General features: G+C 39.5%; 1 protein-coding gene across 1 annotated transcript in view; it reads right to left on the bottom strand.

Annotated features, from left to right (window-relative positions):
- Positions 1-12,121, bottom strand: part of Astn2 (astrotactin 2) — an 803,377-nt gene that overhangs the window by 128,431 nt on the left and 662,825 nt on the right. The gene's annotated exons all lie outside the window — the stretch shown is intronic.

The following is a 12,121-nucleotide window of genomic DNA, read 5'->3' as shown; positions in this document are numbered from 1 at the left end:
ATTACTATAGTCAACTATATACAGACTGATTTAGTTGCCCCAGCAATCCTAGGAGGATGCTTCTTTTTTTTTTTTTCTTTTTTTCTTTTTTTTTCATTCTACAATGAGGGAACTGAGGGAAAGAAAGCTCAAATAACTTTCTCAATAACGGCCAGATGAAAATACATGGGTCATACATCCAGAGATGCAATGGTAGTGCTTTGGGTTCTGAATACATTCACGTATATGATCTATCAAATAAAACTTTTCTCTTTCTACAGGGATCTCATCCGTCCTCCGTGTGCTGACTGTTTAGTTGATACAAGTGACAGTCAAGGAGTGGAGGAGTCTTAATTGAGAAAATGCCTCCAAAAAACCAAGCTATGGACAAGCCTAGGGCATTTTCCTACTTGATGATCTATGTCAGAAGGCAGAGCACATTGTGGGAAGGGTCACCCATGTGCTGGTGGTCCTGGGTACTCTAAGAAAGCAAGGTGAGCAAGCCATGATGAAAAACCAGTAAGCAGCACCCCTTCGTGATTTCTACAGGATCCTGCCTCCAGGTTCCTGCCCTGCTTGAGTTCCAGCCCTGATTTCCACCAGTTATGAATAGTGGATGTGTAAACCAAATAAACTATTTCCGTGCCAACTTTCTTTTTGGCCATGGTGTTTCATCACAGCTATTGTAACCCTAACTAAGGCGCCATGCTACTTCCCTTCCTTTTCCTAAAAACTGAGCTTATGAGAAGATAGATTTAATTATCACCAGGGGCTGATGTGAGAAACAGAGCAAACATGACCTTCCAATGCCACCAAATGTCCTTCCACCATGTTGCTATCTAAAAATTCACTATTATAAAATCCTTATGCTGATGATCTGGTCCTTTGGTTTATACTTGACTGTTATTCCCTATGTAAATCTATGGGTCCACTGTGCCCCGCAGTGACTCTTAACCTAACCATATCTAGGTGAGAAAGCTTAGAAGAAAATAGGCAGAGATGACTCAGGTTTCACATTTCAGGATTTGACCACATCAGGGGGAAATGTAGGCAGCAAAACTGTTATAACAAAATTGACTATGAACAGGATAAAAGGGCATAGACTTGAAGCAGGAAGAGAAGAAGCAAAGAAACTTGAGATAAGAGATATCTGATGGAAACTACAGCAGAGAACCCAAGGTGAAAATTCTGTCCTCATTTTCAGAGATTTCTTGATCAAAACCTCACAACCCTAGACAAATATCATAGAGGGGTTGATTCCAAAGTGGGGTGCAAAATTGATCAGAAGAGAACAAGTTGTTCCAAATGCCCTGGGACAGTGTATTTTCAAAGCCTCTCTATGCTGTGAGGCAGCTGAGTTGTTAGCATAGGACAGCCAGACATAATAGCAGAATCGGCTTAGCCTAGCTCCGGCTCCTTCCCTGGCTGCCATTTTCACGTGGAAACCATAAAAGATCCCAGAAATGTGAGTTGCACTTAATGGGTTTCGTTGGCACCAGGAAATTAATCTTTTTTAAACCAAAGAGATTTTTTTTTCCTAAAGATCTTTGGCAAACAGAAGCCAAATTGCTTCCAGGCCTCATGAAAGGTATTTTGTGCAAACGAGGTGTGATTTACACTTCCTTTAATTAGTCTGAACCCTGGAAAAAGAGAGAAATAATAGAAAACAAGAGTTGCGTAGAAAACAAGTCCAAACAGCCCTAAAATAACAGTTTTGTAAAAGGATCAGTTGAGGGTGCTAGAAGGGAACCAACAACAGAAAAACCCTTCTAATTCTGGGAGTGGAGCAATTACATGTGAATTTGTTGGACTGTCTTCCCTTGGGATGGGGGTGGGGAGGATGTTTGGCAGAAAGGCACTTCACTGTTCTCAGAGATCCAAGTGTGGTTGACCTTCCTTTAAGCCTCAGTCTTTTCTGGGGCATCTGAGGTCTAGGAAAGAAGAAAAGCAGGCAAGACAGCCCTGCTTACAATCACAGACTCACTCCATCCAAGCTTGCTTCCTAGCCCAGTGGAAGCACAGTGTTTATGAAGTGGCTTGGGCCCTGGAATCTCAGATATGGTTTGAAATTTTAGCTCTGCATGTTTTCCCCATTAGAATGACTCTAAGAAACCCAGTCTGAGACCTCTTTGCCACTTTCTTCCAGATGGAAGGTTTCTTTCTGTGTGTACTCTGTTCCCTACGTTTACAGGGGTCTATCAAGTTTCTCTTGCTTTGCCTCACTATCAGACTCTGTCTTCAGTTGGACGTCTTCAGGCACCCTAGGAGTCAACATGTTCAAAATTGAATTCAGGGTATCCTTCCTTAAGTCTATATTCTAAGTATTGGCAATGAACAAATAGGCCACGCTATGAAGATGCCACCTTTGACTACCATTCGCCTTCAGCTTCACATTTGACCAAACAACAGGATCAGCGGATTTAATCTTTACACTGATCTAGCAGAGGGCCTTTCCCAACTTACTCTGTCTCTGTGCAAACTGAGAAAGCTGAATATGTTCTCTGGGCTGGTCATGGCTCTGACGCGAGATGATGATGCAATTATGATCATTCTATTTCAGTTACTATTCCCCTGTATGGCTCACAGTCCAAACCAATCTCTCTGTCCCCATTACACAGCAGTCCCAGGAACTCTTTGGTTAGTTTATGTTTATGGGGAAATCCCAACAAGAAAAAAAAATAGCAAATGCTGGTGAGGATGTGGAGAAAGAGGAACACTCCTCCATTGTTGGTTGGATTGCAGACTGGTACAACCATTCTGGAAATCAGTCTGGAGGTTCCTCAGAAAATTGGACATTGAACTACCTGAGGACCCAGCTATACCTCTCTTGGGCATATACCCAAAAGATGCCCCAACATATCAAAAAGACACGTGCTCCACTATGTTCATAGCAGCCTTATTTATAATAGACAGAAGCTGGAAAGAACCCAGATGCCCTTCAACAGAGGAATGGATACAGAAAATGTGGTACATCTACACAACGGAATATTACTCAGCTATCAAAAACAAGGACTTTATGAAATTCATAGGCAAATGGAGGGAACTGGAAAATATCATCCTGAGTGAGGTAACCCAATCACAGAAAAACACACATGGTATGCACTCATTGATAAGTGGCTTTTAGCCCAAATGCTTGAATTACCCTAGATGCATAGAACACATGAAACTCAAGACGGATGATCAAAATGTGAATGCTTAACTCCTTCTTTAAAAGGGGAACAAGAATACCCTTGGCAGTGAATAGTGAGGCAAAGATTAAAACAGAGGCAGAAGGAACACCCATTCAGAGCCTGCCCCACATGTGGCCCATACATATACAGCCACCCAATTAGACAAGATGGATGAAGCAAAGAAGTGCAGACCGACAGGAGCCGGATGTAGATCGCTCCTGAGAGACACAGCCAGAATACAGCAAATACAGAGGTGAATGCCAGCAGCAAACCACTGAACTGAGAACGGGACCCCTGTTGAAGGAATCATAGAAAGGACTGGAAGAGCTTGAAGGGGCTTGAGACCCCATATGAACAACAATGCCAGCCAACCAGAGCTTCCAGGGACTAAGCCACTACCCAAAGACTATACATGGACTGACCCTGGACTCTAACCTCATAGGTAGCAATGAATAGCCTAGTAAGAGCACCAGTGGAAGGGGAAGCCCTTGGTCCTGCCAAGACTGAACCTCCAGTGAATGTGATTGTTGGGGGAAGGGCAGTAATGGGGAGAATGTGGAGGAACACCCATATGGAAGGGGGGGGGAAAAAAAGAAAAAAAAAAAAAAAGAAAAAAGAAGGGGAGAGGGAGGGATTAGGGGGATGTTGGCCCGGAAACTGGGGAAGGGAATAACATTCGAAATGTAAATAAGAAATACTCAAGTTAATAATAATAATAAAAAAAAACAGTCTTAGGGAAGTTCTTGTCTTTACCATCACCATCCTCTCTGACTATTCTTCCTTGGCAAGATGTGGCAAGGGACACAAAATTTCTTTTCTGGCAGAAGAAATTGAATGGCCATATCTTCACTCTATGTAAAGAACAATTAGTATTCTCTCTGTGTGTCTGTCTCTTCTCTCTCCTCCTCTCTCTCTCTTTCCCTCTGTCCCTCTCTCCCTCTTCCTTGTTAAAGATTGAACCATTGAGCTATATGTTGAGCCGTCATAAGAACAAGTTCTTTCAATTGTGATACCTTGGAGCAGTTCTTATTTCCAGGGCTTGGGCTTGATTCTCTCACTATATGATAAAGGGGTAAGATATACGAGCTATATGGGCTCTGGTAGTGCTGAGGTTGGTAAGGTTGTATTATATGCTATACAGAGAATAGCAGGGAATTCCAGGGAGTCTCTTTTACAGCAAGTAATGATGATTAATATTCACTATTTATTATGGATCATACACTAACATTCACAGCTAAAAATTAACCTAAGACTACACACATTTATGGGATAAAAAAAGAAAAAGAGATCGTACTAATGCTATATAGCTAGTAAATAACACAACAGATTTCAAGCATCAGGTTGATTCTAAGCCTGTGAAATACACCATTCTTTCTATCTATCAACCACAGTTATTATTATAAATTCATTTGTTTACTCAGCCATTAATACATGTGATGGGTATTACAGAAGTATTTTGTCTGTGAATGAAACTTTACTAACATAACTAACGATACATGGAAAAGATCAGAATTTTAACAGGAGGCTTAGAAAAGTTATTTTTTTTCCAAAATGACACTGTGACCAGGTGTATGATCTTCTTCAAAGGACTTCAATGACTATCATTTGCATATAAGATAAAATCCAAATACTAAAGCCTATTCTATCATTCCTCTGTGACCTGGCCCTTGTGTGGTACCTTGTTAGGCCCACTTATTAAATGTCTGTTAAAAACTAACCATATGGTCTACAAGTGTAGGAATGTTGAGTGAGACAGCCTTAGACACTGTTCTCAAGCTCACACTTTAGACAAATCGATATATTGATATAGGACTAGAATTTCTTTAAAATTTCTCTGACACTGTCCCATTAGATACGAAGTCACTGATGCCAGCGTGTACTCAGGATACATAGAGTAACCCAGTTTTCTTTGGACTCATGACATAGTCTCCCAACAATGTTGTATCCTATTAATCAAGAAGAAATATATATTTATGTTAAGAGAACACATTTGATTTAACTCCTTTTAAAGAATTAAAATAATTGTTGGATTCCAAAACCAATTTGTATCAATATGTTGAAATATGTTCCCTGCTGTCAGAAGTGCTACGTTCCCTTCATAGAAGCACTCAGCATTGATCATTTAACTCTTCTTGCTCCTCATTTAACTCCAAACTTCCAGGAGAGAGAATTTTGCTTACTATTATTCACCAATACAATTGCAACAAATTGTATTACAAATTTCTTTGCAAATTAAAGTCATTCAGTAGATTACTAAAGTTGAATAATCTTTAACTACACAATATCCAATTAAAAAATGAGACCATGGTACACATATTCCCATCTGGTTTGCCTCAACCCCTTACTTTCTTTGTTTAAGATGGAGAAACAGAATCTGAGAGGACGAACCAAACATGATGTAGATACCTAATTGAAGTTAGAGCTATGAAGAACCTAAAATGTAAGCTATTTACTCAACCGTTAATGCATGCTATGCGCATTACGTAAGTATTTTGTCTGTGAATAAAACTTAACTAACATAACTAATGATACATGGAAAACCTCAGAATTTGATCAGGAGGCTTAGAAAAGTTCTTATTCCAGTCACAATCCTTGAGTCTTAAATAACATGATAAGAGCCACAAGGAAAAAAACAGGGCAGGGCTGGAGAGGTGGACCCATGAATTAATGTCCAGTGTTAAGCCTAACCACCTGAATTCCATCTCCAGGATACATATGGTAGGAGAGGACTAACTTCTGAAGTTGAACCCTGACCTCTAAACATATACTATGGCACTCACATGTCCACATACATATACAGCACACACACACACACACACACACACACACACACACAACTGAATAAGTATAAAAAGAAGAAAGAAAGAACATAACTTGAGGCAGCTACAGTCCCCAGTTATTAGTTCCTAGCTTTTTCTATGGGTGAATATACCCCAGAAAGGCTCAGGAGTAGAACTTTCCCAACTATAAGGTTCAATACTCTTGGGAGTTACCCTTGACTGCCCCCAAACAAGGAAGTTATAACTCTCTCTAACCCAAACTCTCCAATGTATCACTTCCTATTATGTCTCAACCAAATCTAAACCACCGTCATCTCGAGATTAAATCTGTGAGCTCACAAAGGCTCGTCACTTAATTAATGGGAGGTAAAACCTGATCCTCTCCAAACAGAGTGAGATGTGACATAATTCAGTCCTTAGGTTTATAGATCACTCAGAAAGACACAGAGGAACTAGGTGAGAATGGGTGGGTCACTCATAACAAGAAAATTTCCAGGGAATTTGAGGGATGTATCTGCTTGATCTCAGTGTTCCAGGGACCAGAAAATGCTGGAAAAAAGGCCAGGGCATTAAGAGGCCTGGTATCAGTGATGAAGCCCAGAATTCCCAAGGGAAATGCCAGCTTTCAAAACCTACTGAATTAGGTTAACTCTGGGTATGGAAAAACCCCTCCTTATAAATAAGTACCATACCTCTTTGGGCCTTAGTCTCCTCATTCTTTATATAGAAGCTGAGAAAAACCTAGTTACAGTAACATACAAAGTCTCTTCCAAGAGCACAGATAGGAAAGCCAGTTACACCAAAAAAGTCAGTTTGTCTCATAGAAATAGCCTCAAGATCCAGTTCCAGCTTACGTGAATGATTTCTCCTGACAAGACCAGTTTTTGTTTTCATTTTGTTTTGTTTCTTCCTTAAAATCAGTGAACTTAAAAACAATTCTCTCAGAATCACTTTTCGGATTTAAGAAAATATATGCAGTGTTCTTTGCATGGTGTCTGGCATACAGATGTGCAGAGTAAATAGTAGTGATTACTCCAAGAAGCTGTTTGGGCTTTGTACAACCACTGAAGAATGCAACCTCTATGAATAAAGACTTGATAGAAATGTTGAGTTTAAGAAGAAGCTGTGCTCTCAAGTGAGAGATTCTTCAAACTCATCAGCAACTGCTTGTCTACTAGGGGTCACCAATTCACATCTGAAGAAACTACTATTCTTAATGGGCCATGCTGAAAAGGGACACAGTTTAAGAACATCAAGATGTCAAGACTAGCTCCTAGTCCCATGTGAAACTTAACTATGAGGGGCCTTAGAATGAACTCAGGATAAGATATCCTGGGTTAACTTCTACTGGTAACTAAGCAGTACAAATAACATTGGCCAAAACTCTTTACTAGTCCCTTACCCCAATTTAAGTCTTCTCATTTAGGGATGATGGTTTAAGTTTCCAGGACTTGCTGAAATGATTGATTACCTAAAAATCACTACACAGTGGCTAGCAGGCAATAAAAACAAAGGTCCTTAGCAGGATGGTACCAGCTGTGCCTCTTATTAGCCTTGTCTTTGGTTAACTCACTTCCCCTTTCTGACTGTCCATATGCACATCTTAGAAGCTAAGTCTCAGATTACTTCACATTCTAAGAATCCTGGGAGCATTTGACGAGACAATGTTTAACAAGCATCTTTATAGTTGAAGATGTTACTGGGAGGTGAAGGAACCTCAGTTTTATCCTACCCCCTCTGTCTGTCTGTCTGTCTCTCTGTCTGTCGCTCTCTGTCTCTCTCTGTCTCTCTGTCTCTGTCTCTGTCTCTCTCTGTCTCTCTCTCTCTCTCTCTCTCTCTCTCTGTGTGTGTGTGTGTGTGTGTGTGTGTGTGTGTGTGTGTGTGTGTGTGTGTGTGTGTGTGTGTACATAAGAGTATGACTATGAAGGTCAGAGGACACCACGTGGTTCTCTTCTTCCATCCGATACCTTCCACTGATTGTGTTCAGGAAATCAGCCTTGGTAAACAGTGCCTTTATTTTCTGAGTCATTTCTCTGTCCTGAAATACTTATTCCTATACCAAAAATCTTTCTCTTATTTTTCTAGTTTTTCAGTGATGGATTTGTAAATAAGAATTCAAAGATTCTATGGATTTTTCCACTACCAGGAAAAGGTAGCCACCATCATCATCCACTCATCATGATCATGATCGTGGTCATCGTGATCATCATTGCCAACATCAATTGTTTCTCATTTACCATAACATAAGGGGAAAATGAAACGATTGTAGTCTTAGATCCAGAATTTCAAATAAATCTGAAACCCCAGCCAGAAGCTAAAGAATGAGATGCTAGCTATTTACCATGTCAAGAATATATACCCTCTGCTTCCTGGGATTCCAAATGAAAACTGAAAACCTATTATTGAAAACATCTAACCTAACCCAAAGGGAAAATGCAGCTGTGCTTGAAATGAACTTTTTACCAGTACTAATATTAAAATTCAAAGAAAAGTCCTTCCTAAGCTGTGACATATTCAAATGTTTGCAGTGAGTTAAAGACATATAAAATAGAGTAGAGTGGGTATTTAATTCAGGTCTAATGTGCATGACTACCTACCATCCATGAAGACATGAGCTTAGTCACCACCACCTAAACAAGTAATTAATAAATTAAATAATTAAATCATGGGTACAGCTAGATAGTATTGGGAACAAAAAGACTATCTATTGAAGCACAGGGCAAGATCAGTGGTAATAGATGAAATGGTAATTATATGAGGATGTCTGGATGAAAGACATCTTAGCCCCTGGAGTCTTAATAGATCCTTACATAGGAATTAGGAATAACTTCACAAAGTAGGGTAGGGTAGAGTCATAAAGGGGAAAGAGTTATGAGAGTGATATGTATGCAGTACTCATGTATGAAGCTGTCAAAAAATATTCAACAAAAGTATAGATACTGTAAAAACTGGACTAAGTTTTGACAACATGATAGGTTAAGAGTGCATACCACTTAATTGTGGGTACAAAAACTTCTCAGAACAGCAGTGGCAACTTCAGGAAAATGGACACTAGATTTCCTGTGGTGACTGAATATAATTATGTCAGAAATCCCTATAAATGTGTTGCCTTCTTCCCTGACACTTATCTGTATTCGATTCTCACCTCTGTGTTTTAGAGCAATGTCTGCATGATAAGTAAAGGAAAAGATATGATTCTCTTAAGACATAGCAGACACAGACTTATAAAAAGAACTCAACACTGAATTGGCCTAACAACTGTCTGTTTTTATTTTAAAATAAGAAAACTTAATTCCAGATAATTGATTTAGAGAAGTAAATGTAAGAGAAGCTTATACACTTTAATACTTGTGAAGAATGATCTCAGTAATGATCAAATGTCAATTTAGTACCTGCAATGTCCTATGAAGACAATTCTTCTCGGTGAATTCATTACCTGTCAAACCCACAGAGGTAAAGCTACAGGAGGCTCTGGGTATATAAAGACAGATAAGCGAACTAGAGACTACTGAAAAGAAGTATAGATTATAGTTGAAGATGTGTTACTTCTACAATTACCTATACAGTTGAATATATGATTAAGTGAATAAATTCTGAATATGGATTGAATTCTGAATATGAATAACAACTTACAGCCTTACAAATCTTAGGTGATTTGCTCTCTTAGTCTCCCAGGAACAACATTGAGAAGTGCTCTGTATCCCTCAGAGATAACTGCTATCCCTGCAGATTACAATAGTTGTCAGGATTACTGATTCTTTGAGGAGGAAGGAAAGCAAACTGCTTCTAGTGACTCTGGTGGGTCTTTGGCAGTATTTCCTTATACTAGCATGTACAGTTGAGAAGAGGTGTCACCATTGCTTTGCTCTGCTGTAATATAGGCAGAGACATTAGAAAGAATCATTTTACAGATCACAGTAATCTCATGACCTCAAGGCCAAGCTCAAGTGTCCAACTTCTTTCTTGGGGGAGAGGGGTTGAAACAGGGTTTCTCTGTGTAACAGCCATAGTTGTCCTAGAACTTGCTTTATAGACCAGTGTGACCCCAGATTCACAGAGATCTACCTACCTCTGCCTCCCAGTGCTGGAATTAAAGGCATGTGCCATGATGCCTAGCTAGTGTCCAACTCTTTAGTTTATGTAATGTGCTTCAGTATCATGTCCTGTGTCAAGGTATCTATGCAAAGTGTGGCCTTGAACCCATTGTCTGTATCTTCTATACTGAAGATCCCTAAATGTTGGGCAATTTTAAGCAACCTGAAATGTTCTAAACCTCCTGCACAAAAGAAAGTATTGTCTATGTTTTTATCCCCAGAATCTCTTGAATTTTGGACTATATTTTGATAACCATTCCCCAGAGACTTTTGAGTTTAATTACCATGGAGAGTTGCTGAAGGGGAAATTTTTTCCTGCACCACCATATCTAAAGTCTACTGGGTTTTGTTTGTTTGTTAGTTTTTTTATATAACTAAGAGCAGCCATTCCCAAGATCTTTTACTGAGAAAAAGGCTCTGTTGTTGGCTACCAATCTTTATATTTAACATAGCTACAAGATTTTTAAATAAAAGCTTCACCTCAGATCAAGAGAAAAAAAGGAGGAGAAAGGAGAAGTAAGAAGAAGGTAGTGATAGAAGACAAATAAATTATAACTTTAGCAATATAGATAAGTCTCATAGCCTAGTGAACAAAAGAACTCAAATATCACTGAATATGAATTATACAATTTTTTGGTCAATGGTCTAAAATAAAAAAGGCAAAATTAACCTATGTCTAATTCCAAAAGTCAAGAGTGTTTTACCATTGATGGAGAGGTTGTTGCTAAGAAGCTTTTTGCAGCTGATAATATTTTGTTTCCTTATCTCGAAATAGGCACATGACTGTATTCACTTTAGGAAAATGTACAAAGTTTACATTCATGATTAGTGTGATTGTCTAGGTATTATATTTATACAGAAACTTCAAAAAAAGGTGAAGGTTCATTGTCACAAATGAGTGAAACAAGCCAAAGTAGTGTAAATGTTTAATAACCCTAGAGACTTGGGAGCATTAAACCTTAAAAATATAAGAGCCTCAGAGTTGATTGATTCAACTGTCTCATTTCAAAGGCAAAGGGAAACAAACTTGTAGATAAAAACAGCAAGACCACACAAGGACTCTCAGTACCAGAATCAGGCCTTGTGAAACCCTCAGCTCATGGTCCTTTGCTCTTCATGATCCTGCCTTCCTAATCAGATGATGAAGGGGAGATGTGGTTTCAGAATGAGCCATGCACCTCAGCATGTCATGGCATACACATTTTCAAATAATGATTAATACAATATCTTCTTCACAAATGGTTTCAGCAGCTGGGATGAGGCAGACATGGCTACACAAATGTGCTGTCCATGACGCATGGGTTGAAAGAGTGGGGTGGAGGCAGCTCTTGAGTGAAGGAACAAAAGGAGAGTTTATCTGCCTGGAATGCAATGGGGATGGAGATTCCAAGAAGGTCATCCAGGGAGACACTGTGCCTGCATCCCAGAGAAGTCTGGGTGCATTTACTGACATTCTGAACATCTGTGCTTTTGCGAGGGAGATAAAAGGGAATCTGCTTCTCTGCCTCGAGGCATGATGTATGGGCTTCTGAGACACTGGGTGTGGGCTGCTGTTGAAGGCACAATGCAGAGGTTGATAGATGAAGGCTAAGGGATCTCACCAGGCCACACATTAATAAGAATGATCAACTTGCCCTTGATGGTGGAGTAGAATGCTAATGTCATTCTCCATGCAAGTGTTGAAAACAGAGAATGTCTGGAGGGTGCAACCCTTGCCGTCTATCTTTACATTGATTGTACATGTCCAAATTAGGTCCTCTATTCTCCTGCCAATGGCCAAAGTCAGCCAAGGTTGGCAAAGCAAATTCCATCCTAAAACCACCCAAGATTTTCACATGCCTCTAGCCATTGACTAAGAGTGAGAAACTGTGTTCTCATCATAACTTACACTCATAAGTACTTCCTATCATCCTCCTCTGCCAAAAGAATAGTTTAGTTATTTTAACCTGGCCTTTGAATCTTTCATCACAAACTCCAATCTCTCCCATACTGTGCTTCTAGAAGTATTTCCATCCTGGCCTCATACCTTTTCCTCTCTCTGAATTTCCTCTTTTACTGAAATCATCCTAGATTAAGTTAGTGACTATTTCTTCATAAA

This window comes from Rattus rattus, chromosome 1 (genome assembly GCF_011064425.1).
Source record: "Rattus rattus isolate New Zealand chromosome 1, Rrattus_CSIRO_v1, whole genome shotgun sequence".
Lineage (NCBI taxonomy): Eukaryota > Metazoa > Chordata > Mammalia > Rodentia > Muridae > Rattus > Rattus rattus.
This window is presented reverse-complemented; position numbering and strand designations above follow the sequence as displayed.